This window comes from Rhea pennata, chromosome 9, assembly GCF_028389875.1.
Source record: "Rhea pennata isolate bPtePen1 chromosome 9, bPtePen1.pri, whole genome shotgun sequence".
NCBI classification, from domain to species: domain Eukaryota; kingdom Metazoa; phylum Chordata; class Aves; order Rheiformes; family Rheidae; genus Rhea; species Rhea pennata.
In genome coordinates this window covers 23,891,299-23,918,575 of record NC_084671.1, presented here as the reverse complement: position 1 = coordinate 23,918,575, position 27,277 = coordinate 23,891,299, and the positions used below count along the sequence as shown (strand labels likewise).

At 47.9% G+C, this 27,277-nt stretch overlaps 1 protein-coding gene across 2 annotated transcripts in view; it reads left to right on the top strand.

Moving 5' to 3' along the window:
* The window catches only part of ST6GAL1 (ST6 beta-galactoside alpha-2,6-sialyltransferase 1), a 56,774-nt gene that overhangs the window by 12,466 nt on the left and 17,031 nt on the right, over nt 1-27,277 (top strand). For both annotated transcript variants that reach the window (XM_062582698.1, XM_062582697.1), the window contains exon 2: nt 26,995-27,121. The gene's annotated coding sequence lies outside the window, so the exon portion shown is untranslated. The remainder of the gene's footprint in view (nt 1-26,994; nt 27,122-27,277) is intronic.

The following is a 27,277-nucleotide window of genomic DNA, read 5'->3' as shown; positions in this document are numbered from 1 at the left end:
TTTCCGTAGTTGGCTTGTTTTACTGAAATAAAAATGCTCAGGCTGTGCAAGGAGGTAATCATGTTCTGCTTCTCCCAGTCTGAGCATACCCCACAGGTACGGCATATTTGAATACCATGTGTCATAATCTTGCAGTTATTTTTAAGTGTTTCTTAGATCTGCAGCCTAATGAGCATCTTGTAGACATGCCCAGGATACCAAGTCTGTACGCCTTTTTTTCTTTGCCCAAATGCCAGCCTGATCGCATGCTCCAGGAAACCTCCCTTTGCCAGTATTGCTGCTCTTAGCCTTTTGTCCCACATACTGTAACAAATTTTTTAACGGATATCAAATTCTGATGTGTTGGAGCCCCCACAACTCTTGTCAGAACAGAACTTGGTCTGCTCCTAAGCAGCTGTCTCCTAGAGAGCTGGCTCATCTTTCGGTGTCTCTAGTCCTTGGGAGCCTCTGAGCTCCTTAACATCCTTTGCCTTTTTCTCTTATATTCCATGAAAACAAACTCTAGAATTAAAAAAAAAAAAAAAAAAAAAAAAAAAAAAAAAAAAGACCCCTTTTGCTTCTCTTCTCTGTGGTTATACTTCCTTCCTTCCAAAACTGAGGTTAGCTATTATTCCCATTGCAAGTATTTTTAAGGACCTTTCTATAGGCAGTTACCTTAAGACTCAGGTATATGTTTGTGTCAAAAGATTGATGTACCAGCCCATATGTATTTCTCTTTTTTCCTACAAGAGTCTCTTTCCCCAAAGTGATGCTGCAGGCCTGTCTGAGCACTGGACAGAAAGCTGCCTCGAGCTCTCGTTCATGCTGTCTTGGTCGCAGTAGGTAGAGGAGGAAGCAGAGCAATGGGTTGTATAAACAACCCCCTTACAAAGCATTAACCAAAGCCTGGAGGCGAGAGGCTAGGGAGCAGTTACTGCAGTATTATTAACCAAAAAAAAAAAAAAAAAAGAAGTTTTTCATCTCTGGTTTTGGGGAAGATGATCAAGGTGACTGAGCTTGAAATGGAAGTATTGCTCGTGCTTGTAGTACCTTGCCTGCGGAAAATGGTGAGAAAAATTATTTCTGCAAAGCTGATAGGTCTGAAAAAAAAAGATTGTAGTGGGATATTGCCTGGATGAGGCTGCTTCTGGGTAAAAGCAATTGGCTCAGCCATGATTTGCAGAGATTTCTTCCTGGCCTTGATGCAGCTCCCACCTGAAATGCAGATGCCGTGGGAGCTGCTATGTGTGTTCAGCTGTCCGTCTGCCTTGCTGCAAGACTGCGACCTGCTGGGAGCTGCTTCTCTTGAGGCAGGTAAACGAGGCGCTGCTTGAACTCGCTTCCTAGCAGACAAGTTTCTAGCCCCGCTCCCGGGGAGGTGGTGGCAGTAACGGGAGATTTCGTAGCTGGCGTATCCTCTTGCTGTCGCAGCCAAGGTGCGCGCTTCCCTGGCTTGTGGCAAAGGCAGTAACCAGTACGAGCATTTCAATTCCTGCCCTCGAGGGCCGTTCCCGGGTAAGGGAGGTTAAGGTCTCAGGATCTCGGCTGTGCGAGGCAGCGATCGCATCCTGCCCTAAGGCCCGCCGGAGGTGCTGCCGCAGCGCCTGCGCTGCTCTCCGCTGTCTCGGCCCCGAAGCTGCTCCCCGCTCCCAGGGCAGAGGGAGGATCCTGCCCGTTCCCTGTTTTATCCGGAGCTGGTGGACTAGGCTTGTGGACACGTGGGTGGGCGCGCTGTGCGCGGCCCTGAAGTGAGACGCCCGCGGACTCGCTGCTGGTTCGGCACAAGCTGGGTGAACACTTCCTCTTCCGTTCATTCGTGTTCGGGGGCCGGCATCTGATTTTCTGTCTTCTGCAGTGCCATTGAGCTTGTGCACGGTTTGCAAAGACCTGCTTCTCTGAGGTGGAAACTGTTTTTCTGCCTAGGGGTGAGCTGCACAGAGGAGGAGGGACCGTGGCTGGCGTGATTGCAGCCGTCTGCAGTAGTCCTAGGCATGTCCGAAGAGGTGCCTTAATAAAGGGAGAAGAAGTGTCTAGTGAAAACGAAAGGACTTTTGTAATTCACCTTGAAATTTCTGCTTTCTGCTCGCCTGCTTTCAGCAGTGGTTGGTGTCCCAAGTCTTTCTCGTGCAGGATTGTGAAGCGATTGAATTGAAATAGAGGTGAGCAACGGCCTCTTGAGCCAAGGGCATTAGGCCAAGCGAAGTTGCATCCCATCAGAGTGAATGTAATGTGCATTACTCTCTCTTTTTAATTATTCTGTTTTGTAGTAGAGGTGGTATCCTAGTAGTATCAGGCACTTCAAAATATTTAAATATAAATGCAGTAGTTTACCTGGTATTAATGGGAGGCTTATCAAGTAGTACTGGGTTCTTGTGGAATTGTTAAGCTCTCAGACATGGGTGTTAATAGTGCAAGAGAAGGGCTGTAAAGTCAGGTGCTCAAAATGCAAGATAGACTAGTATTTAAGTCATTTGCACAGCCCACATCTGTCTTTAAATGTGTGCTACAGCTTCTGATTGCATGATTTTACAGCTTTCCCCCAGCTTGTCAGTGCCTTTGCTCACTGTACAAAATCAGCAGGTATTTGGTGGGGTTTTTTTTTTTTTCTGCTGCTTTGGGACAGTGCTCTATTCTCTGTGCACTTAAGCCCTGCCCCAGGACACAACCATAAGTTCTCCAGTAGGCTTCTCTGAGGTGCCCCTCGTGAATGTCTGCATACCTGCGTTCATGACGCGCTGATGGGAAAGCACCTCGGTACAGGCGGAGACGCCTGTGGCGCTCGCAGGGTACCCAGGTGGTTTTGGCTTTTCTGCTGGGAGATTGCCAGGACCTCACGCTTCTAAATGCATAGTGCTCAATAATCTCAGCCCTCTGCAGAACTCGGCGTTGGTGCTGAGTGCTCAACCCATATGCAGACTGGATTGCGGGTCTGACTTCGTGCAAGAACCTCACAGTAAGGGATATGAAAAATTTGATTTTTGAAACGTTTGTTTGGTGTTGCAGCAATTCTAACAGAGGTGGGACAGGCATTGCTACTCCCTGGCAGCAGGTCTTTGTCCTGATGCTCTGTTTGGCCTTTATGCCTTATTTACTGCATGCTTAACTTCTTCAATGAAAAAACAGGAAGAAGCCTTCTTCAGTGTTCTCATTTAGAGAGCACTTCTGTTGCATGAAGGAAGTATCCTCTGGCAAAATGAGGCACAGGATTACAATGTTTACCAGATTTTGGAGGAGCTATTCTGTCAGGTGTTGGGCTCCATCGTCCACCATGCAGATTTCCGTCACTTGAGTGACCAGTGGGCAGTAGCAATGAAACACTGATCCTCTGTGTAGACCATCAGTGGGGAGGATAAGTTGATCTGAAGCTCCTCGGCACCTCATTCCAGTTCTTAGCAGAGCCATTTTCTGGTCTCTGTGTCCCATTCCCCTGAGTCAGGTAGTCCTGTTTTACTCAGACACCTTCAGCCCTCACACCTTCTCTTTCTCTGATGGACCCAGCAATCCCTGTTCTTGTTGCGTTTGTCTCCCCCAAGCTCTGGTCCTTGTTTCACTTCTTCCCCTGTTGTTCCCTTTGGTCTTCTGCCCTGCCTGACCCTCTGCTTGACTGCTTTCCTTCTCTGTTTGAATCAGAAAAGCTGGCAGAGGGAAGTAAATGAGATTGCGAACAGTTCTGTAACTCTGTGTCTGCTCTTCGCCTGGTGCTTGGAGTCTGTGCTGCAGTCACAGAGTAAGTTTTGCTTGGTTCTGGGATAACCAAGTAGTGACTAATGGGTGCAGCTGCCCTTGAGCTACAGTCCGGTGGTGACCAGCTCCATGCTCCTTCCTACACAGCGGCACATGGTCCAGGGTACCGTGACAGGCTTGTTAAACAACTATGTGAGTTCTGGGTCTTCAACTGCTGATAAAGTAATCCTCATGATGAAGATACATATATTCACTTGGTCAAGTCTATTTGGTTTGAGGAGATTCCAACTCTTGGAGCTATGAATATGTATGTACCTACATATGTACCAATATGTCCCCCATGATACAAGGATTCCTGCAGACAATTTCCCTCTTGTATGCCAATGCGGATTATCTCTGTGACCCATTGTACCCAAGCTGCCCTTTGGACGCTCAGCGTAGTGAGGAGCGTGCTCTGAAACCACGCAGCAAAAGCGGGCCTTCCCTTCCCTCAGGTGCTGGGGTTGTGATAGCACGGCCGTCTCTCTCCCTTGTCCACGTCCTTGGTTGCGCCCATGTGTGCCCCTATGATCGTGTGCGCCTTTGTGTTGTGCGTGGTGTCAGCCCACGTATCAACCATGGGCTGACGGCACCCAAGCTACCTTATGAGCTGGGCTGGGCTGAGCCATTAGGAGCTTGGAAAGTGCTTTCTACTTAGCCTTTCTACTCAGCTGTTACTGAGATGCTAGCCACAACCACAGGATAGTTTTAAGAGAAGATGTTCAGAGCATACCTCTATGTCATCTCAGAACTACTTGCGCTCATCTTGCGAGTGCTAGTGTGATTGCAGGCTAATTGCACTGTATTTGCAGTTTTAGAAAGATTTCTGTGTGTGCGGCTTATTCTCCCTGACCTGAGCAGGCCCCATGCTTGATTTAAAAAAAAAAAAAAAAAAAAAAGGGGGGGGGGAAAGAAAAAAAAAAAAGGGGGGGGGCATCCATTCATATTATATCCTTTTATATTATAATGTATCTATTCAAGGACGTACCTCTCTGCACAGTGTGTAGCTGCGCTTGCTGTTTCCTGGAAAAATTTCTCTTGGTTGTCATACATAGGTGCTGCATTTTTATTGATGATGTAGATGAATTCATCCTGAACGGGTGATTGATAGCTGAAGCTGTGCAAATTCTAATCATGGACCAAAGAAATGATCACTTGCTGAGAGAATTCAGGCTTTTCAGGGAAAAAGCATGGTTCAAAACAAGACTGCTAAGCTAGCAATGACATTTTTGCTCCATTCTTTATTCTGGCTTAAGGCAAATCACCTTGCTTCTTCATGCCTCCATAACATGGAGATAGTTTTTTTTCTGTCTCACTGGGCCCTGTGAATTACAAAGAGATTGTGTGATCTTCTGAAACTGTAAGTTTGTCTTCAGAGAAATATACCGTTTAATTCTCCCATTCTGGGGTTTGCCTGGGGCACTGTGTGTGTTGCTTTACTGGCTGCTGTGCCAATGTCAAGTCCAAACAAGGACCGTTTTGTTGGAAACGGGGACTGTGTGGATCCCCTCTAGCTCCGATGATGCCACATTTCGTGGCCCTTGTCTCAACAGGCCTGCAAAGGGCAGGAATCTGGAAAGGTCTGAACCTTGTGAATGGAAGAAAGTGGGAGAGTGCCATTCCTTTAGTGGTGCAAGTTGTAACTGCTGAACAAAGGAAGGACCAAGTTGAATACTACAGATAGTATAGGTTTAGGTGCTTTAGAGCATTGACTCTCTTGCCTTTCACAGAAACATAACTCCAGATAAAATATGTATATTTTCACTGGCTCCCTTACTTCATGTCGGTTTGTGGCATCTCCTGTTTTCTCTGTACACCTGAAGTTTTATAGCACTAGTCACCAGTTGCTCGTCTTTTCATTCCAAGCTGCACAGGCTCTTTCCCCTTGCCCATGATGGACTTGCCAACCTGGTGAAGCAGATAGACTTGAAGACTGAACTGAGGCATCACCGAAAGCTAAGTGTAAATGACAGTAAAGGATTTGAGATCCCAGCTGACCAAATTCTGTCGTAAGGGCTGGCAGTTGAGTATTTTCTGGTTTCTGCTCTCTGGCAGGAGACCTTGTAGCTCAAATGACTGTGTTTATATTAATAGCCTCTTAGCCAATCTCCCTCCTCTGTGTCAGCCACTGGAAAGAAGAGCACTGGTGTGTTTGGCCTGGAGGCATTCTTGGATGGTGTGCTGTTCTTCTGGTAATGGTTTAATGATTTTCTATTTAACTGTAATTAACCTGACAGGCAGGGTTACGACTATTATGCTTTAGAAGAATTGTGGTGGCAAGGGCTTCTAATTTTTGGGTGAATCAGCACTAGCAGTTAAGCAATAAACAAACGCTGCTTCTCCCAGAATGTGGAGAGCAGAAGGGTTTCTCCTGTCAGAGCAGCACTTGTTTGTGTTGCAGCTGGGCAAGGTGGAGGAGACATGATTTTTCACCTGTAGGAAGATGATAAACTATTCCGGCTATTGCAGATTTCTGCCGGCTGCTGGTAGGAGGGATGCTGGAATGGAAAGTGGAGGCTTGCTGCCTTCTCTCCCTCTTCTTGTTCTGATGGTCAGTAATTGCTGCGGCTATCGGTGCTGCATCGCCGTCGCTTAGAAGCCTGAAAGTTTGTAGGGTTTTAGCTAATTTTCTCCGAGCAGATAAACTCACCTGAGCAGGTACTAGACTGTCAGCATCCTCCAGGATCTGTCAGCAGACCCTCTGTCTGAAGAGGGAAGAAGAATTAACAAGCAATAAACTTGTCTACTCTTGCTCATCTTTTTTCTGCCTCTGGAAGGTGGAAGGATATGCTTAAATTGGTCAAGGTAATCATAATAGTCCTAGAAGGGCTTTCGGGAATTTTGATAGCATTGTTTTAGGGTCAGGGTAGGAGGGTGCGAAGAAATTTTCAAATTTCACAGCGTACTTGACTCTGGCATCCTCCATGGTAACCTCCCTTCTGCTAACTGTCTGCTGGCGCTGCTCCTGCTTGCCCTGCAGGTAGCTGTACGCCCTTTTGGAAAATAAAACTTTCTGGATTGCGTCAGCATCTGGCTAAACAACACCTAAGGAAAACAGGACAGTGCCTGTGCCTGCGCTGAACGAATGGGCGGCCGGTCTTCCTAGTGCGCTGGCCTTGGATCTGCCAGGTAAGCTCCAGGCAGGTTTTGGGGAGCTTTAGCTGGGTGCTCTGAGGCACCTTTCATACCCTGGGAAGCCTTGGCCTCTGTGGGAGAGAGCTTTCTCACCTTCTGTTTTCTGCTTTAGTAAAGTACTAGTAATTCATCAGACACCTTGGATCATTTTTTTTTCTTTTTTTTTTTTCCCCAGCTTGTCCTTTCCCCCTCTGCCCATCTCCCGCTGAAGGTTAAAAGAGAACGGGCTAGTTCATTTTTCTTCTCATCCAAATCAAACCCTCTTGTTCCTTCCCTCTCTGTTCCCCTCTTGGGGAGCTGTACTGCAGCTAGTGCTGTCTCGCGACCTTTGGCTGAGATGTCCAGCACTGAACCACGCAGAGGTGATGTCGCTTTTGCTAGGGGAGCAGGACTAACCCTGCTGTGCTGGCCGCGTTCCCTTTGGCTCCATGTATTCTCTTACAAAGAGCTGTGTATTTCCAGTATGAAGCGATACTGGGTTCTTGTAAACCAGCGCTGTGCCGTGGAGCTCCACCCTGGCGACCCTGCAGGCTTGCGTTCTTGAAGACTAGGGAGTCACAGGGAACACAGTGTAAAAACACTCATTATTTTAAAGGAGGAAAACATGCTGCTTTGTCAAAGCAGGTCGGGCTGCTGGGAGTCCTCTGCACTCATCCGAGCTCTGACTCGGAGAGCGCTGGCCTTGCTGTGGCCCAGGAACACGCTGCACATCAGTGTTTACATTGGGAGCGGAGGCAGGACGTGCTCTTGACCCCGGCTTTTTATTTATTTTTTAACAAGTTCTGTAAAGCCGAATAAAGGGAACAACTGCGTGAAGCTGTCTGTTTTGAGCAGCTGCAGGATAAAATGGGGACAGAGATGACTGCGCTGCAGCCTGCACTTGCTGAGTGTGGAAAGGACTCGCGGCGTCCCTCTCCTGATGGGGGGAGCAGGAGGAGAGCCGCCGTGCAGAAGGCTGCTGTAAGGAAGCAGCTTGCTTGCGGAATGCCTTCACCCAGAAAAGAGGGAAGATGCTTTGGCAAGCTTCCCAAAAGTGAGGCCCTTCCTCGCTAAGGCTCAGCAGGTGGTTTCGTAAGGTTAGCTGTTTTGTTAACAGCCTAGGCCATGTCTTATCAGGTAGATCTGCAGCCTTTTCCATGAGAGGTGGAAAAGGACACGAAGTCTTCTGAACCAGTTACTGTACTCCGGGTTAATTAAGTTTCCCCCCAGCACCTGGGGCTCCTTATCAAAACCTGATAATAAGACACAAAAATTGTGCTTCAGTGAGCAAGAAATAACTCAGACCTGTGTCTCAGCCAAATTCACCCCTTGTGTGGCAAGAAGGGAAGTGTGCAAGCCATGCTTTTCTTAAGACTTGGGACTACTGCAGGCAGAGCTTCTCCTGCTGCACCGACCTAAGTGACCAATGGAGGTGACGATGCAGTACTCCAGGTGCACTGGTGCTTCCCCTGGGGAAGGAGCACCCTTGGGTATGTCGCAGCCATTTACACCTCTGCTGGGGGGGCAGGTCACCTAAGATCGTGTCGTAGGGGTGGTTGTGTCTGTTGCTGTATAGTGTGAGGAGTAATGAAGCTGGGTGCCCAGTGCAAGTGTCCTTCATGTGGGCAGCATCCCCCTGCGGGAGAGTTCAGAGCGGGGAGGCTGTTGAGCAGAAGCAACCTCAACTTCTTCCCCAGATGAGTGAGGCTGACTCCTGGCCCACACGTTAGCTTTTGCCTCACTGGAAAAATCTTCCCATTTCCTCCGCCCAGATGAGCATGTTTCCTAGCACCCTGAATCACTTCCCAGGTGGTGTCCACCCCTCTGGCCAGTGTCTGTCTGTAGGCCTGAATGAAGACCGTGTCTCAGACTGCTCAGGCGCAGGAGCTGGAACACAGCATCTTTTTGTGTTTTGTTTGTTCCTGGCTGTTTTACTGACTTTAGCACAGGGGGCAAGTATTCCTTTTGGCTTGTCCCCTCTTGCATCAGCAGTGCTATGTTGATGAATTGGCCAAATTGTTTTCATGCTAGTGGCTTGCAAGACCAATGATGCGGATTCGAGCTCTTCTGAGGAAGGCTGCTCCTCCTGTGGCTCGCAGCTCCTGACAGCCAGTTCAGGCGCTGTGCTCCTGCTCCTGCTCCGTGTCCCCCAGAAAGCACGGCTGGGAAGGGCCAGGCTGCCAGCAGTGTGCCTGAGCAGGCAGCCCTGGTATCTTTGCTGTCAGCACTGCGCGAATGAGTTGGAGCAGCAAAAGGGTAGAGAAGTGTATGGGTGGCTTTACAGCCATGCACTTATTTGTTTTGCTATCTGGGCATGAATGGGCTTAAAAACATATTGGAAGATGCAGGAGCCAATCCTGCTGCACTGCAAGGCAGGTCTGGCTGTGTCCTGCAGGTCCTGGCTTGTAGGTCCTGGTGCTGCCCCTTCCCTCGAGACTGAGATCTGTTCCTTTCCCTTTTCTATTCCTGTCGTTTCCTTCCCCAGGTGCTCTGTACTAAGCACGTGTCAGCTTGCTCCGCTTTCCTCCTGGAGATGTGGTGGATACCTCTGCTGGCTTTGTGCCTTGTGAGCGGGGAGGAGAAGGGGGAGGTAGCTCAGCAGCTCTGCTGGTTTGCTTCCCTCTTCCAGGCTGCAGCTGCCTAAGATCCACCTGTGTGCATTGGTTGTGCACCAGAAGCTGGGTGTCTCTGGCTTTGAAGGCCTTTCCTGGTTTGCTGTTCCATCATGTATAAAAGAAGACTCAAACAAGCGGGGAGGGGAGGAACCAGATGGGGAACGTTATACGTGTTTAAAAATAATGTCCCGTCTGTGAGCTGCTGGGACCGTGTCTATCTCACTGTGGCTAGTTGACCTATGTGTAGAGGACTAGCTCAGTTTTCTGTGGTCCTGTCTTCTGCTTCTCCTTCTGTTCAGTTGATTTTTTTTTTTCACTTAAAGGTGCCCTTATTTACCAGCTATAAAGCCTCATGTGACTGCAGCCTGTAGCAAGGGGATCCTGCTAATCTGCTGAGGTTGCTGTCTGGGGATTTCCTAGGCTGGTATCTAAACATGCTAGGGCTCAGACTCGCAGTTACTCATGCAGTGTGCCCATACTACACTGAAGTTCTGCCTGTGAGCTGCTTATCCGAATTACCTCACCCAAGGGTGGCTTGCTGCGGTTGTTTGCTCTGATGGCTCAGCTGGTGCTGGCTGAGGTGGGTCTCGAAGGTACAGTGACCCAAGGATATTGCTGCTGGTCCAAAGAAGCATTGCTTTCCTTCCCTGCCGTGGTGTGCTGTGGTGGTGTAAGGTCCTCAGGCATGGCCAGAGCTGGCAGTGGCACTGGGGCTGTCGTTGTATTAGGACTTTAACCTGTGAGTGCTTTGATTCCCTGCCTCACAGCGAGCTGCTAGGCGCCATCGGCGAAATGTATGCCAGGCCGTGCACATAAACTGGGAAGTTTCCCCGGGCAAGATAATTGTGGGAGGAGACATTTTTAGAGCAGGCTATATGCACTCGTTTGCTAAAATAGTCTTGTGATTAATATCTTATTTAAGAGGATTTTAGGACACGTGCTGTAGTTAGACTGCATTGCTTGTAGAATTAGGGATGAGGTTGGAAGTAAACTCTGGCAGGCTCTCGTGTGTTTCCAGCAAGGGTCGCTCCGCAGGGGCAGCGTGTTGCTGCTCCGTGGTGTCTATGTATGCAGCGGGCTTTGCTGTTAGCGATCCAGAGGGCTGGGGACCGCAGTATGTGCTTTGCCTCTGTTGTTTGTATAGGCTGCATCTCTGAGACATCCTTAAAGCCTCAGAAGTTCACTTCGAAGGGTAACTTCTGTTGTTCTGCACTATATTCCTGGGAGTAAGCATCCTTTTCTCTGGCCTAGGGCCCTGATCTTAGACTCTTGGGAGTCCTTCAGCCAGCAGATCTTTACCAGCAGACCTTGCCTTCGAAATCGGGTTTTGCAGTTTGCTTCTCCAGGCTCTGTTTAAACACAGCTTACAGTTAAAGACGTTGGCCGCTCAGTCACTGGTCTCGCTCAGGACTCCCCCGCTCATGGTACGGGCACAGCCACAAGAGCAGAGCGCGCAGGCTCTGCGTGGTTTCCCTGTCCGTGTTGCCCTGTGTGGTCCCCTCGGTAATCTTTGGCTGGCAGTTGTAGTTCCCAGTCTAGGTGCTCCTGTTCAGTGTGTGACTGCAGTGGCTGTGTAACATCTTTATCCTAACTTCTCTCCTAGGCTGGAGAGCTTGATTAGAAGTGGACTGGGGGCGTGACGAATTGAGTGTGCGGCTCAGATGTGGCTGCTCGCATCGTGAGGGCACATATGTTCAAAAGCATTGCCGTTTGCACTGGAGCTGTCTCCTGTCGCGTGCAGAGCTGAGAGGGGATAAAGGAAAGAGGAGGGGTTCCCGCTTTCCCCTTGCATCTATTCTATATTCCTTTTCTAATGCAAAACAAAATATTCAGCTCCTTGTGTAAGCCTTTGGAGATCTTAGAATGTATTGACTAAATTCCAGAGGAAAATGTCTAAGATCCAGTGGTTATTCTGACTTGCATAAAATTAATGTAAGATACACGCTGGAGTTAATTCTGGCTAGGCCTTTCCCCAACGCCCTTCACGGATACTGCTGGTGGCAGTGGGATCAGTATCAGCTGGCTGCTTCCTAAGCCAACATCTCTGCTGAACACGCCTGAGGGCCTGAGTGCTTTTGCTGCTGATACCACTCCTCGTTACTTTTTTCCTCCCTCTCTCTCTCACGCTCTTTCTTTCCCACTGACATCCCGCTCCTTAGCGCAGCACTGCAAGCGTTCACTAGCTGTCTTCTTGGACGACCAGCTAGTCCAGAAGATTTGTGCCATGCATTGAACAGTCCTTGAGCTGTACACTTTCATGTGGGGCCTGATCACGCCAATGATTGTGCAAAAGCCACCACCCTCTGGCATACAATTTGCATAGCTCACTTAAGCAAAGCAAGGCTCTTGGGTAACTTGAGCCCGGACAGGAGTAGGGAAGGTGACAGGGGCAGGAGCCCTCGGAGTGCACTGAACTTTGCTTGATCTCATTCTTTACTTAATACCGTATTCTCCTGCACAGGGGAAAACAAAGGAAAGCAAATCTGGTGGGGGTAGCCAGGCAGAAGTGACTGCAAATAAAGGTATTGAGTTTATGCCTGTCTTTTGGTATGAGGACAGTTTGAGAGGATTTTACTGTACAGCTGCTTGATTAAATCCTTAACTTCCTGACATCAGGAATGCCAGGTGGGGGGTGGCCTCTTTGCCCCCCTCCCCACTTCCTCGTCTATTGGAATTATGCTAATATTCCCTCCCCTGGTTAAAACCTGAATCTTTAATATGGAAAATGCCTCACCCTTCCTTCCCGTCTGGCCAGGGAACACTGCTGCTTCTCAGTGTTGTATTACCTTTAGCATTGCAAACTGAAGCGCTTCGGGGGCGGTGGTGGTGGTGCTCCAGCAGCCTGCCGACCTGCGGGCTGGTGGGTTCCCCTGTTCGAAAGCAGCCGAACCTCGCGCTGCTGGTTTCCTGTGGCCCTTATGTGCTGTGATGGGGTGGTAAGTCCTGGGTAGGCTGGGGAATGCCATGCTAGACGGAGGGAGGTGGAGAAGAGAATGGCTGTAGGAAACCAGCTTGGTCTTCCTGGGCAGCTGTTGGCATGTTGGCAGGAAAGAAGGAAAGTGGTATGGAGACAGGTTGGTTTCTGCTTGGACGGGGTGGTGGGTAGACTAGAGCGTCAAAAAAGCAAACGAACTGCGGAGCTCTGCCTCAGGAAAAGGTTTTGGTTTTATCGCGGTGGCGGGGGGAGAGCACATCAAGGGTTTTCTTTCTCTTTGCAAATTCTGTGCTCACTGGACAGAGCAAGTGTCTTAGGGTGTGATCTCAGACTTGCTGGTGGGATAGCAGGATCCTAGAGGCCTGCACAATGTGTAGAAGTGAGAGTAGTACGCTTCAGGGAGATACAGGAACACAGAGAAACTGTATGTGCATGTGCAAAGTATAAATTTTTCATCACTGAATATTCGGGCTTTTTTTGGAACGCTAGACTTGAATAGCTGAGGTTTAAGACCAGCTCGTCTCTCATGCACAGCTTTCACTTACAAAGCAGAGAGATCCCTTCTCTTAACGTGCCTAGGTAATACTGAACGAAGAGTTACCTTGCATTTGTGCTGAGCGAAAGGCTCTAGCTCCTTTTGAAATGCTCAGAAGTCTTTCTGTTGAAGAGCAAAACGCAGTCCCCTTTATTGAGTATGGTTGCAGACTTTGCAGCCCAGTTAGCCCTGGCTTGTAATATGCAAATACTGCTGGTGGAGCTGAATATTTGAGAACCATAAGGTGATATATTTGGTCTGCAATACGTGCATCTCTCTGTCTGCGCACCTCTTGTGTCAACGTTTACACTGTGTGGTCAATGCTGACATACCTGAAATGGAAAGGGGCCTTTCCTCTTTTGGGCTCACCCGAAATACTCGGTGCTCTTGGTGATTTGTCTGTCCGCAAAATCTCTAACCATAGTTGATTTAGAATCATCTGGTCCAACCTCCCTGCTCAAGGAAGTCACCTAAAGCAGGCTGCCAATGACCATGTCCAGTCAGATTTTGACTATCTCCAAGGAAGGAGACTCCACAACCTCTCTGGGCAACCTGTTCCAGTGCTCTGTCACCCTCACAAAAACGAAGTTTTTTTCCTCATATTCAGACAGAACTTCTGTGTTGTGCACGCTGCCTCTCGTCTTATTGCTGGGCACCACTGATAAGAGTCTCGCCCCATCCTCTTGTTGCCCTCCCTTCAGATACTTACACGCACTGATAAGATCCTCCCTCAATCTTCTCTTCTCCAGGCTGAACAGGTCCAGCGCTCTCACATGAGATGCTCCCATGCCCTCATCAACTTTGTGGCTCTTTGCTGGACTCACTGCAGTAGGTCTATGTCTTTTTTTGTACTGGGTTTTATTGCAATCTGTTGCTGGTTCAGCCTTGTGGTGGTTCACTTTTACGTACAGTCATCTTTTGAAGTCATTGATGATACTTAACTCTACATGACAGTAGAGTTTAAAAGCATATTTATATGTATGTGTATGTATAAATATATATATATATAAAGTGTATGTGCATATGTTTGTGTATATGTTTTTTTAATATGTCTTTATATTATTATGGCAAGTAGTTAAGAAATTGTATCTATGTGAACACAGTAGTGTTACTGGTATGTGTCAGATTTCCTGACATAGCTGCTGGAGCTGCTTCTGCTATTGGTCGCTGGGGCAGGCGATGGCCATCGCAGGCGTTGCTTCAGGGTGGAGGCATGCTGTGGGACTCGCTTTCCCCCACCAGCTCTGAAACACATGGCATCTTAGTGGGCAAAAGACATGAGCCTGGAACGGGGCTTGGGAAGGACAGGACAAAAACTGATCTCCTTCCCCTCCAAAAAGGGCAGATGAGAAAAGAATGGGGATTTAAGGAGGGAAAGTTGATGAAGGCAAGGATGAGGGATGGAGGATGAAACGAAGGATCTAACCATGGCAGGAGGCTGTCTCCTGCCCCTTTACCATGGGGGAAGACCCCTGGAGTTAGTGCTTCCTTGCGCAGAACAGATGTTAGAAGGAGCATGAGGGGCTTCACGAGAGACTACCCGTGAGCAAGAGGGAGGGTCCTGGGGATGCGGATGTGGCAGGATGGCACCCGGTCTCTCACAGGTAACGTAGCAGCAAGGAGCTGTATGGTGGGAACTCCTTCAGCGGAAACTGCTGTGGCTTAGGGAGAGCCTCCCCAGTTTGGTAAGAGTAGCTCTGGAAGGTGTCGTGCTCTCTTAAGTGCCACCCCAGTCAGGGAAGTGGTTTTGTTAAGTCATGTTTGAGGTGCAGTACAGATAAAGCCTTATGGAAATACAGACAAGTGAAGTCTTTATATGCAACCCAAAGTGAGAGGAACCTAAAAATTGGAACAAGCTGTAATTTTGATTCCTGTATTTTGGAAACAGTTGATGCTGAATGACTTCAGAGGATATTCATTAAATTAGTGAATTTCTTTTACTAGTAATTTTTATTTCTAACACTTCAGAAAGAGAAAGAAAAATTCTGAAAAAAGACTTGCAGTAGTAATTTTTCCTTGATGATGTGCAACCTTGGCCCATATGCATGTGTTGGATATCTTACCTAAAAGCTTTCACTTCTGTTAATCTGTTTCTTATTCCATCTTGAATGCATTATTTTATAACCCGAGATCAGTTGGGGATGGATATATATACATCCTATGTGTGTATAAGTGTGTGTGTGTGTGTATATATATGTATGTATATATAGGTGTGTGTGTGTGCATGCATACACGTACATTTCAGTGCAAGCAGAAGAAGCTTAGCTGAATTGTCCTGATGTTTGAAAAAGAAACAGGCCAATGAAATGCAAACTAATAATCCCACAATAGTTTGAGGGGATTTTGCTAGGCTTTTCTGTAGTTTTTCTTAGCTTTCATAACAGAAAAATGGGACTCCATCTAAGCAAGAGGTATTAAATAAAATAAATGAATATAATTGGTTTACCAAGGGGTTTGGGATCCTCTGCAGGTTTTGCCTGAGGGGAACACTTGGCTGCTGGTACGTTCCCAGATAATACTCTGAGGTCTCTTTCCTCTCTGGAAAAAGAGGAAAAGCTCTTTGCTAGAAAGCAAGCTTGCGTGTTGGGGGTTCCCAGTGTGAAGGACAGGGCTGGTTCTCGGCGCTTCTAAACCTGGGAGTGAGGCACCGCCGCTGGATCTGGGAGGTGTGTGGTAGCCGCAGTGGTTGTACTTAGATATGCACGTGTTCGTGAGTCTGGCTTTCTCTGTGCTTGCAGCCTATCGTCAGTAAGTGAACAGGGGAATCGGTTCCCCCTTTGTGCTGGAGTAAAAGCAGGCGGATTTGAACAAAATAAAATAAATGAGGAACTGCAACCTAATGCTCAATCTGGGCCGCGTCAAGTCAGCCTTGCTTAAAGTTCAGTGATCCTTAAGCCTGACGCTATCCGCTGCTGGGCATGGATCAGATGTTGAAAAACCAGACAAAACTGCCTTGTCCGAGGTAAATTGGACGTACGCTAGGAAAGGCACGAGACGGCCCTTGCGGTCTCTACCGCCGTTTGTGGCGTTCCCGCCCGCGATACCGCGATGGCGCGGGAACAGCGGCTTCCCGCAGTGAAGCGGTTAGGCACGCGGTCAAACCCCGCAGGCTTCCTGCCCGCCCCCGCCGGCAGCGAGCGCGGAAAGTGGATCGCCCCGAGAGCGATCCCGCCTCGGGTGGAGGGGAGCCTGGGATCCCTGTCCGCGTGCAGGTGCGTCCGCTCCTGCCGCCGAGTTGGTTGTGGGGCTCCTCCTTATACGTGTTGTCTGTCTAGCTGTTTTATCATAGGAGGTGAGAACTGTAAATAGTATTTACCGCACAAGCTAGTCTCGAGGAGACAAGTTTTGTAGTATTCCACTCATTTTGTGTGATTTGTAACGGTTTGTTTCAGCTGAATGTTGAACATCTGGCGCTGAGGTTCAGTCCCCGTCCTTAGCGGGGGGTGGAGGAAGCCGCCGTGGAGCGTTTTGGCCTTTTCAGTTTGCGCTGAGGATATGTTACTTTTGAGGAATTGCTTGGATTTTATAATTCAGGTTCCTAGGTGAGAGTGCTGTGTTGTAAATTTGATGAACGTTGAAGCTGGGCATCAACGTCAGTGCTGCGTGTTGGATCAGGAGTGTGCTGTCAAAGCCGGTCTGCCAGTTCTATCCCTCCCCCCCATTTCCATTTGTTTTGGGAAGTAGGTTCTGATCAAAAATGATTAGTTCAGATGAAACCAGACCAAAAGAAGCTTCCTACTAGGAATGACTTAACACCTATGGGTTAGGCCAGCTACTTGGTTTGTTACGTTTCATAGCAGCAGGATATTTTAAAAAGCTCTGTTAAAAAAAGTTCTACTGATAAGGAATCCTCCCCAAATTTTACTTTTTTTTTTATTTATTTATTCTTAGCTTCTGTTTAGGAGTTAAATAAGAATGTGAACAAGGTGAAATCAGGATTGGCAGTTCTATGTAACAGTTGACCTCTTGAGAAAACTGACTGGAATGGCAAAATGCTAACACTGATGGCACTTAAGTAATGAAACAGGAACAATTTGAGATTAAAAAAAAAAAAAAAAAAAAAAAAAAAGGCAATTGAGTATGGACTCTTTTAAAGCTCTCCATCCCAGGCATAAAAGATATCTGATTTCTGCTCTATTGCAGGGGGTTTCCTTCAGGGAGGAAGTGCTTGCTCTTCCTGCAAATGTTGCAGAAGGAAATATTATTAATTAGAGCAGAGAGACACTAAAATGGCCTCTACTGCACATGTGACTCTCTCAGCTTCAGTAAACTTTAATTAAATGTTTCACAGTTTTCAGGACCTGCACATTGTCTTTTCTCCAGCAGCTGTATTAATCCTCCTTAATTGTTTTGCTGCACTTGGATCAAATTCTATCACACGCACAACCCCACTGACCCTTCACTGGGACACTTGTGGTGTCTTAGAGGGACAGAAAAAGCGAAATCCTTCTTCTCCTGAGAGAAGGCATCCCGATGGCCTGTTCCTGGCTGGTGCACCCCGCGGAGCGCGCTCTGGTCGGGAGCTCGGAGCTCAGCGCTGGTGCTCAGACCTGCGCCAGCTTCTCCACCCGACTCGAGCGCTGTGGCTGCAAGCAGGAAACAACAAATGTCTCGAAACTAAAAAGTGTTCTCAGTTGTCAGAGTCTTAAACAAGGGCAGATACGAGACTGATTCTGGACAGGAAGTACTACTGAACACATTCTCCTTTCCTAAGCTTTTGGGCAGAGGGATGTTGAGGGGGGAAAAAAATAGCAAGGAAGTTTAAAATGGAGACCTGATCAGGAAAATTTCATTGATGTTTTTTGTAAATACATATGTGAAACTTTGCGGGGGTGAGGAGTGTCTTAAGTTCTTGAAATGTGTCTTGATTGTGTCTAGAAGCCCAGAATGTGTCTCAAAAAGTGAATTGTGCTATACACTTACATTTCATGTAACTTATAAAAGTGAATTTTATTCAGAACAAACACACTGGGCTAGATCTTCAGTTCCTTTAATCCCACTGTTTGGAGGTATGTCAACGATGCTAGCTGAAGACTTGGACTGATATTGGAAGTAGACTGTCCAAATGCACGACCTACCAGGAACAGGGAAGGTCGCTTCCCTGGCAGCTTCCTTACGGGCTTATTAATGGTAGTAGCTGGATTTGAAATGATGTTACAAGGGGTTAGTGTTAGCAGATCAATAAATCAGACTTGTGTTTGACAAGCCTGTTTCTGAGTTCTTGTTTTTATAACTGGATCAGCTGTTTCTGGTAGGAGATTGCATGAATTAACGAGAATGGGCCTCTGCTCATGCTTTTCTGGAAGCTCAGTATCCCCAAACTCACAGGAAAATGATCTGCTTGTTCCTTAAATTTGGCGTGTACAAGTTTAAACGTAGGTCCGTTAAAACGTATAAAGTACCCTAGAATTCATATTTGAAGTAGCAATTTGGAATCAGAACCAGCACAGAGCGGTACTTGCCTGTGTTCATCATGAGGTGTAGATAGGGTGTGAAATCACTGCCTAGGACGGTGCTCGGAGACTTTCCTTGGCAAAAGGTATCTCTGAACATGCTTGGCATGCTGAGAGCCTGGCTGCTGCTTCAACAGCTTCGCTCGGTGAGCGCTGTTCAGGGTTTTGGGGTATGAATTCCTGCAAGTTTGTTACGTTTGGCTTCTGTGTCGCGGTCTGGCACTTGGACAAGGGTTTCTCTATAGCTTTTGTGTAGTTATATCCAGCTTTCCTGTGGTAATTTCGGTCTTTGTTTTACTAGTTGAAACTCATGGTGCATGGTGAGAAGAGGTATCTGTTTAACTTGCTTCATGCTGTGTGTAGGAGACGGCAGAAAAGCAAGTGTTTTTAGGTCTGCGGAAAACATCTGACTATTCACATGTGTTTCCACCTCCTTTATTTTCTATCAGAAATGAAAGAGTTAATTGACTGTAATTTTGACCTTTCCATTGCCCTTTCATGACTGTAAATTCTTTTTTCCAGCAACTGATGCTTGACAAGCTTTCTTGACATCTGTACATCTCTCTTACGTTACAGTATTACGGATTTCTCAGTGAAAGCAGATTTATTTTGAATGCAGTGCAGGTCTTTTGCTCTAACACGCAGGGCCTCAATCAGTGCTTATTGAAGTCCGTGGCCAGAATTGCCGTTTTACTTCCGTAGCTTAGACTGGAGTGAAGGTGTCTGGTGACACGTGGCTGGCCAGCACTAGCCATGCGGAAGTCCAGCGCCCGCTGACCAGGATGAGCTGGGAGCATGGAGAGAGGAACCAAATCTGAGCAGAGCTGCTGTACCAAATCTAGAAATAATAGACCTACAGTTCAGCAAGTTTCTTTTATTTCATTTAGTTTAGATTAAATTAGCTCCTCCCCCCGCCCTGAGCCAGTTAGAAGTGTTTTATTGCATTGTCCTTGAAGACAGAAGGATATTGTGCCTGCCTGCAAAAGGCTGGCTATAAAGTCCTAGAGAGGATATCCTTAAGGGCAGCATAGCTACAGCTGGCACAAAATATATTGGTTGTCGTGGAGCCAGAGAATACGAATTCTGTGTCTTAATGCACAGTGATATTTGCAGAGGCAATACCTTTTCACCTGCTATGTGCTACTAATTTAAAATCAGGAGATGCTTCCCTCCTATTTCTGAAAATAAGCGTCCTGGGGAAAGGTATTGTTTGAGGAGGGAGAGGGAAAATCTATATAGATTATTTCTTTGGTTTGAAGGCATAATGTTTTATGTAAACTCAGTAGTTCTAAATGAATACTCAGTCTTTAAAGCTGAGGGGAATTTTTGCTGCAACTTCAGCATGGGGATGGTTGTGATGAAGCTGACTGATACTGAAAATTGCACCCGTAAAGTCATGCCGCTGGAGAGGTGGAAGTAAAGGAGAAATGATGCATTTCGGAGTGAGTTCCTACAGGGCATGAAATTCGTTTTTTCTTCCTTTTGAATCTGAAACTGGCAATTTCAGAAGCTGAAGATGATTGTTACTGACAGTCTCTCAAGTATCTTGCTGAAATGAGGATTCTTCTCTCTGAAAAATCTGAAGTGCCACCACAGCTTGCAGTAGCCTCTCGGGGTGTGCACCCATCAAGAAATTACTGCGGTTTTACACCAAACTTTGAGAGCTGCCCCCAGCCTGGAGCAAGTGTTAGGAGCTCTTGGTGGCGATTTGGCGTGTTCTCTGCTGGCAAACTGATGGCACGGCATAACTCTGCCTAGAAAAGTGAACCGAAGAAATGTGCGCCTCTGGCCTTGCTGCACCCGAGTGGAAGGTGCCCTTGGTTGAACTGGGGTGTGCCGGGCCCGGGGGTGGGGGTCCCTTTCCAGGCCGTTTTCCTTGAAGAGGAATGGTCTGCGCACGTCTGTGCCCGGAATAGGAGGCCGTGTTTGTAATGGAGCAGTGCCAGTCCCACCAGCCAAGAATTTGGCCCCATGCCTGAGATCATAAACGCAAAGTCCCGCTGGGTGGGTAACGCCTGGCTAGCCGAGAGCCCGGTCCTCTAAAACAAACAAACAAAGTCTTCAAGCCACTGCATGCCTTGAGCTTATTTATTTATTTTCCCCCGCTGTCCTGGGAGTGAGCTTGTCCTCCTGTGTTCGTGCAAGGCCAACCCTAAAGGACCGCTCAATAGCCCTTGTGCCACGCTTTCCTGCTGGTATCGCTGACCGTGTCAGCTCCTCTGAGGGAATGGGTCTTAGCTGCGCCCCTCTCTCCGTACCAGTCCCTCTCTTACCAATGCTAAAGAGAGCATGTGCTCCACGGGTAATGACACTGGTTTTACTGTGTGTCACGCTTCTGCAGGACCTCCCTGGTGGCTGGGAGCCACCACCTTCTCACTGCCCCCCTCCACCTTGTTCCTCAAGATAGAGGGACCTTCTACTGCAGCTTGTAGTTGTAAAAGCCACAGTCTCACCCTTCATGTGTAGAATAACTGCTGGTGTGCTCCGCGATCACTGCTGACACGTTACAGAGTGCTCTCTGTGACCCTCAGATACTTGCTCTACCTACCAGAATTGAATTAGCCTGGGAGGTGATGGAGCACACCGCTTTTATTTCTCACTGCAGCCATGTTTAACACTTTAATTTTGCTTTAAGTTAGTTGGAAACTTCCAGCCCATCTGGAGGTCAGCTGGCTCTGGCATCTGGTGGAGCTCCCCTTTCTAAAAGCCTTCCTGAAGGCTGCTTCACTACTTCCTCCTGAACCATGTGTACAGTCAGTCCCAAGCAGGGGGAAGACCCGATTTCTCCCCTTTGCCCTGGATTTGGACAGGAGTGTAATGGTGTAATGGCAACCTGAGACTGGCTTCTTTGGAGAGCTGTTTCTCAGACCGGATGGGTGTTGCTGGACACCTTGCTGCTCGTTCCTGGGACGGTTATGACTGTTAGGGTGTTGCTAAGTGCGTGGATTAGCTGATTCAGTGCCCTGGAGAAGATTTGTCATTTGGTTATGTAACATGGGCTAACACAAAGTGATTTATTGTGTCTGAACTCCAAACGTGCCCTTCATTTAAGACTGCGCCGCGGTACGGTGTGGACGAGGCTCCGTTTGCTGGACTCGAGCAACTCGGATGTCCCACCGCGCTGGTGGGAACTGAAAGCGGCAGCTGTGTCGGTGCAGTTGGCTTCTTGCTTGCAGTCCTGCCAGCATTTGTTGCGGTGTGGTCTCGCAGGTGCCTGGTGGAGCACGTGCTGGGGCACCTGCACGAATGAAAGCAGAACTGCTGCTTTTTAAATTGGGGCCGAAGGGAAGGTGCTTTGGTGCTACATGTCACGCAGGGTCACCCTCTGAAAGCAGTAAGGGAACAGACTTTGGAAAAGAGAGGGAACAGCATGCTGACACAGCCAGAAAGGAAGGCCTCCGACTAGTAAACTGCCAATTTTTTGACACTTAAAAATGAAACAAAAATGAAACAAATGAAAAATATGTGCTTAAATCTCACCCCTGCTCCCCATCCCACTGAACTTTGCCTCTCCTGAAGGGTTTTTTTCAGTTGTGAAACCATCATATCTTTTCTGGCAGGCATAGAGCTTTTTAGTGCATGCAAGGTGGACGGAGTGATACATTCCCGTACTACTCCGTACTCAGGAAGAGAAGCGTGAGGAGCACGATAATGCATTATAGAGGATGCTGGGTGGAAGAAGGGTAGTACTAAGAGCTTAAAAAATGAATATAAGCTAAAAGGTGCGGTTGAACTGAAAAATGCTTGCACTGTCATGAAAATGTTCAAAATACCCTAGAAAAAGCTTGGAAATAGAGCTATACCACTTTTATGTTCAAGGGTGCTAGCAGGGTAGGTGCAGATGGAAATGAACCGTGTGTAAATGAAGGAAACCTGGAAAGGAATAGAAATGCTGCAGCTTTAAATACGAAATGGTTATTGCAGTACCCCCCAAAAAGACTGAAGAACAAACTGCTAAAATAAAAAAGCCTTTGCAAATACTTCAGAGGCAAGGAAGCGGCAAGTGACTGATCCTGCTGTACAAGAGGAGGGACCGAGGAGAGGCAGAGCAGAACAGGTCGAAGTGTTCCCTTCGTGTGCCCAGCCCCAGAGGCTGCGCTTCGGCGGTTATCTTTTAATTTGAAAGCGTTATTCGACATGATTGCTGAACGCCTTAGAGACAACTGGTCTGCACCAGTAGTTCGAAGGGAGCTCAAGGGTGGAGCCCGTCAAGTACTGTGGGATGGGACCCATTTAGTTCGGCTTATGAACTGCAAAATAGGAGGTGCCAAACACGATGCTGTATTTTTAACGGGCTTTGAGATCCATCACTTCAGACCAGTAAGTATAGTAATAAGCGATAAAATAACTACGTGTAGAAAACCTAACAATTAATGCAGAGGTCTCGTCGTCCCTGTGTAGGAGATGGTTACGCTTTAAATCTGTTTGCTTTTTTTCCTCCCCTCTCTTTTCAAGAGGTAGCAGGCCTACAGAGAGGGAAACAGTTCGCTTGGGTTTCCAAGTTTTTGGTGAGGTCACTTACCGAAAGCCCTGGAGAAGGAAACTAAGCTGACCTGTGCTAAGACAAGTCCCGTCTCGGCTTGGTGACTGCCTGACGGACAGGACGTGAGGCTGTGGGCGCTGCTGGGCTTGCGGGGGATCTCGGCTGCGACCCTAGAGGGGCCGGCACGCTTAGCTCGTGGGCCTGGTTTGCTCCATCTTCGGAGGACCACTGACACCAGAGGGGAAACTGAAAAGCTGTAGTGAGATTTGGTAGTACTGGACTGGGCAGTCAGCGGGAGAAGAACCTGTGTCGGCAAAGGTAAAATAACGCACTTAATTTTTGTTTTTCTCTCCTGGTGCTGGGAAGATGCTCGGTGCGAGTCGTTACGGCTCGCAAGCGGTCTTGAAGTCGTTGCGCAGAACAGAGGGTGACGCTTGGGTGCCATCGATGAGGAAACGGACTCGGAGGGAGCTCTGGAGGGAGAGCAAAGCGGCGCTGTCGCTCTGGGGCCCAGAGCCCGTGCACGTGTGGCCGGGCTCGTCCCAGCACCGCGGGAGGCGTGCAAGCCCTGCTGGACAAGAGGAGGTTAAACTGGGCAGGTCTCGACTTGGAAAAGAAATGCGAGGGGAAAAGAGGGTGCTAGACACACACACAGCTCTGAATGGCATGGAAAACGTAGAGAAGGTAAAATGATTCCGGGTACCGTCAGCTTAGCTGATCTGAACCAAAGGGAAGGAGGGGTTGTATTTGCCCAGGACAGGACTGCAGGGTTCCTTGCCTTGGGCTGTTTTGAAAGTGTGAGTGGCTGCAAGAAGCAGTTAAACAAATGATGTGCGTTATTGCAGCTGATGACAGAGCTGCATCCCCAAGCCATGTTGGAAGCTGCGTGGGACTGCTCGGAGAGGAGTGTTCTCTTAAATTTGTCAATACTTGTACGGTTCCCAACGTATCTCCTATTGATCAAAGTGGGAAACAGGTAAGGGCTTGACTGACTTTGTCTTTGCAGTGCAGTCACTCGTAAGCACTTTCATGGAAAATCTGCTTTGGGTGGTGGAAATGCAGATCGTCAGCTGTTCTCAGCTATCTGATTGAAGCAGCTGCTCTCCCCCACCATTCAGCAGACAAAAATAACATGACCTTGCCTGGCAGTATATACCAGGACATTGCGATGTGCAGCTCCCTGGGTGATGAAAGTCTCAGGTGGAAGAGGAGGCAGGCTTTTGACACCTTTCTGGGCTTTGGTTAAGGCCTGAGTACAGGAAGATACTTGAGCCTGAAGGTTAACTGTAAGAGTGTGTGGATAGGATGTAATTCCTGAGTGCCTTGAAAATACTGCATAATCTGTTCTCTGCATAGGACCAAAATTTGCCCCTGGAGGATTTGCACTGTAGTGTTAGCCTGTGGGCCAACAAATGCTGCACCCTCTAGGGTCTGACGCTGAGAAGTCAGGCTCTGGGTCTCAAGGAGGCAGCAGCTATTTGCCCAGGTAAATTTTGTTGGTAGATGTTTTGTGGTTTGGGTGGTGTATGTGGCTTTATTAGTTTGTCATTTCTCTCATAGTACTGGTATTTCACACTTGTGCTTTGGCTGGAGATGGCAGGAGATAAGTTTGCCACCTCCAGAAGAGCACATTTATACTAACTGCTGTGATACAGAAATGTACCCAAATGATTTACCTGCAGATCTGGAGAGAGAGCACCACTGATGTGTGCTATCCTGCCTTGCAAAGCTTATCCTTTGCCTGGAAAAGCAGCTGTTTTCCCACTTGGCAGAAAAGATAGTGGCAGAATATTTGAGAGGAATCTCGTATTGGGACACTCTTTGCACAAGTAAATTAAATGATACTGTATGCGATAGTTGTAATAAACGGAACTGCAGTGAACATCTGACGCACAAAAGGCATCTTGAAATGCTGTGGCTCTGCTAAAATCTATTTGCTTGCAGAACCTACTTTACCAGCTACAAATTGAAGCAATCTAACTGTTCACCTTACAGTAACATATGCAGTTATTGGACGTAGGGACTGCCTCGTGCTTACGTGAGCTTTGCAGGTTCCTCTGCGTGGGTTGGATGGAGAGGAGGTGTTTGGACTTGTTTGGCCCCTTGTGTTGTGTGGCGTCAGGAACCCAGTGCCCTGGCACTGTCTGGGAATGAGTTTGCAATTCCTATGAGACTCCTCTGCTGCGAAGTGCCTGTCTCTCCTAGATTATCCCAGCCTTGGGCAACGAAAGCTGAGCAAGACTGCTTTGGCTGTGGCAGCTTGGGAAGAAAGGAGGCAAAGATGGCCCTCAGCCAGCTGGTTTTGCAGCGGTGCTGGCTTGAGTATGCCTGCCACACTTGGATACTTGGACACAAGGAGATCTTGGCTGGCTATACTGAGGAATTAATGCCCCCTGGCTCCCCATCTAGTTGTTACAGGGTGACTGGACATAGCTCCAAAGATCTCACGAGAGTCCTCCTTGGAAGGAGAGTAACCTGCAAAGTCAGTGGGGAAGGACTCCTGAAGTCAACGGCATGGTGCTACGGCTTTGTCCTTCCGAACAGAGGGCTTTTGGTTACATTTTCTACGGGTCAGACCCTTGTTTTGTGTAAACAGGTATGATGCCAATAGAATCGGACTGGTGGCCTGCACGCAGCATGGTTAAAAGGAGGTGTCTTAGTGTCTTATGCTAAAAAAACTGACACAGATGTTTGACAACATTTCAGTGTTCCTATTTCTCTCATTTACAAATGTAGCTCTTCAAAAACCCTTGCTATCTAAGTCTGGTTTCCCCGCAGAGCCTCTGACAGTGGTGTCTGACTCATAGCAGCATTTTCCTGTTTAGCAGACTGGCTCGTGTGCTCTCCGGCCTTGCTCGTGCTCTTCCTGTTGGCGAGGACGCCCAGATAAACCCCGGGGAAGCTGGCCCCGCGGGGACGGCAGGCGGTGCGGAGGGGAGAGGAGCGGGAGGAGAGATGCCCCTGCTATAACCGTTGCGGGAGGGGAGCCGTGCGTGAGCTGCTTGCGGACGAGGCTGCCGCGAAGCCCTCGCCCCCAGCCCGCGCGCCCCTTCGTCGCCCGCTGCAGCTCGCGGCCCGAAGGGATGCTGGTGGAAGGCTTCGGTGTGCCTCTCTGGCACCCGCTTCTCAACCAAGCGACAGATGAGATAATCTGTCAAGGAAAGGAAGGTTACTTCAATGAAAATTAGAATTATTGGTGGTGCTTTAATCCTTTTTGTAGTTTATGAAGTGAGGCTGGGAGAATGTTTGCTTTTCAGCTGAGAGCTGCTCTGGGAGAAGTCAGGATGAGTGTCTTCGTAGATGTAAAAGAAAACGTAAGTAATCGGCGTTATGTCACTGTAATTTAGGACTTAACGTGGTGAACTGCAGCATTTGTAATTCAGCGTATATGGCATTGTGCTGACTCGGTGTTCCTACAAAAGCAAGCATAAGCTGCTTCTCAAATTGCGTAGCACAGTGTGAAATCTTCCTTTTTCTTACTGCGTTTCCTTGGCAGCATAAAGCTGTCCCTACCTTTTTGAAGCAGCTGTGAAGTTTAAAATACGTAGGCCTGGACAGTATTTTTGGAGGACCTGTGGATAAAACAGTGTGTAATAAAGTAGCTTTTCCGTACCGTTCACTCTTACTTGCTCCAGAGGAGAAGGATGTGTTGTTCCCTGCTATTGCTTTTGATGGGGATTGTGCGAAGCTGTCTACTGAAGAATAAGCCGTAAAATCTTTCTCTAGGAAAAGCTACCCTTTTTTTCTTCCCCTGCATAATGTTCATGACTTGAGTGGAGCATTAGGACTAGGATTTTTACTTCAGTGCATGAGATGTGTCCTACTATTAGGTGCCTCCTCCACTGAGGAGGTCACCAGTCTTGCGGGAGCAGCGAACAGGCAAGCTGCTGGCTCCCTGCTTGGCTGAGCCTCGGTTCCTGGCTAAGAAGGAAGGTGGCTGTTGTAAGCGAAACTTGAACTGTTTGCTTTGAACGGGCATTTAAGCTTTTAAAAAACACATGCGTTAATAATATCTTTGCTGCTGGCCTTGCCCAGCCTGGATAACGGTTTTTGTGGGAAAACAGTGCTTATCTAAGAAAATACTTGTTTATCCCCAGGGCCATATGGTTCTTCTGTAATAGCTTCCCCCCCCCCCCCCGCCCTCTCTTTTTCTGCAGGTGCTTCTTGAACTCTTCAGTAAGACTCAACTGTTGTATTTCGTGATATCCTGCTTTAACCCTTGGAAGAAAATTTGCGAACAACCGAAAATGACTTGAGCTGGAAAACTACTGCTTTATCCAACAGGTATTATATATTAGCATGTCAGTGGCTTCTAAAATACTACAGCTGAGCTTGCTTTCAATGGGTAGTTCAAGGAGGGAGTTACTGCCGGTGCCTCTCTAAGAGATACAGCGATCCGTGTATTTTGATCTATCTACTGAAAGTGAGCACAGCAAGGCA